The sequence below is a fragment of the Echinococcus granulosus genome, assembly GCF_000524195.1.
Source record: "Echinococcus granulosus chromosome Unknown EG_S00039, whole genome shotgun sequence".
Lineage (NCBI taxonomy): Eukaryota > Metazoa > Platyhelminthes > Cestoda > Cyclophyllidea > Taeniidae > Echinococcus > Echinococcus granulosus.
The window spans coordinates 72,189-73,675 of record NW_020170419.1 but is presented as its reverse complement, the minus strand read 5'-3'; positions in this window follow the sequence as shown (position 1 = coordinate 73,675).

Sequence of the window (1,487 nt, the reverse complement as noted above, 5' to 3'; positions counted from 1 at the left end):
TGGGCAATATTTTGTGCATATGATAAGCGATCTTGCGTTTTTTCTGTAGAAAATGACTCCGTTTGCCTTGATTAACGGATTTTGACTATGCCACCTGATTCAGAGGAGATTGTTAGTAGGAAACAAAAGATTAAAAAAGTAAAAGAGGAAGAACTAGTTGTTTTGCGGCGTTTGAGTAGTCATGGCTTGTTAGCTGAGTGGTGTAGACATATCATGGCGGCTAGCGTAGATTGTTTTTCGACATGACAATCGCCGTGAACAGCATTGTCTTTTGTCCCTCAAGGGTAAACAAACACACCCAAACATTATGAGAGAGTAAAAAATAAAAAATTTATGGGTATTAGATGAGCAGTAAGCAGTAAGTTATAAGTTTAAGAATGATTGCTAATGTGCATGATCTACAATAAGAAGAAATTTTTGGAGATCAGGATAAAGATCTTAAGATGATAATCCCAGCAACTTACTGCTTACCATCACTGTTTGGCATGAGAGTGGTACGTATTCATATCCTCTTCTCGTTACGCTATCCTGCTTTTTACAACCTCTTAAAATTCAGGTAAAACCAGTGTGTAAAGCCGGCATGCTCTAAGTTAGAGGGATGTAAACGGGGAGTACAAAGTATTGATGTAATAAACTTGTGCTAACAATTGCATGCATTTTTGACTCTTTGAGCTATTTAATGACACAGCCTTTGCGCTTCCAGAGCAGAGTCAGAATCGATAAAGCACCAGCACTTTAAATGACTAAGCTAGCCTAAAAAGTCTGTGTACCTCTGCATATTTTTAAACGTTGGTTTTTTTGCAGGACTTTTCTTGTTTTAAATACAACTTATTGGCTTTAATTCATTTCCCCCTTGTCTGAACTAATTTACTTTATTAGGAATAGGCCTATACAAGCATGTTTGTTTTCTGTTCCTCTTTACATAGCTTTAAGTTCTCCTAAAAAATCAATGTCCAGGCAGCATTACTAAATACATGCATTAAAGTTGACAATTCTACAGTTTGTAATAATGTGGAACACTCAAACGATCGCCTTTTCCAAGGTCAAAAATGCATGTATCTTACTTTAAACAAACAAGCAAGTATAACTACTTGGACATACTAAAAATACTTTGCAGTAATAACATCTGCATTTAAGACAATTGGTAAATTTATAAGTTTGTTTTGCGTTATAAAGAAGTGTTTTTGGACCAAAAGTATTATTCATGTAATTCTTTATTGGCAAAGAAACTCTACAAGCTTGACAGGATAGGCCATTTATTAAATTAATGTTTTTGCCTTAATGACTGGCAGAAAAATCTTATGGCGCAAATAAATGCGTCGCATTCGATTGTTATTCTGCCCTGGGATGGCAGCTTGGCTATCCATAGGTTAACAAAAACATACTTGCAGTATCCACTATTATCGAATGTTTTACTCCTAAAAATGGATTAAAACGTTGTTTTATTGTCACTTATCCTGTCATTACTGTGTCAATCTTTAGCTGTC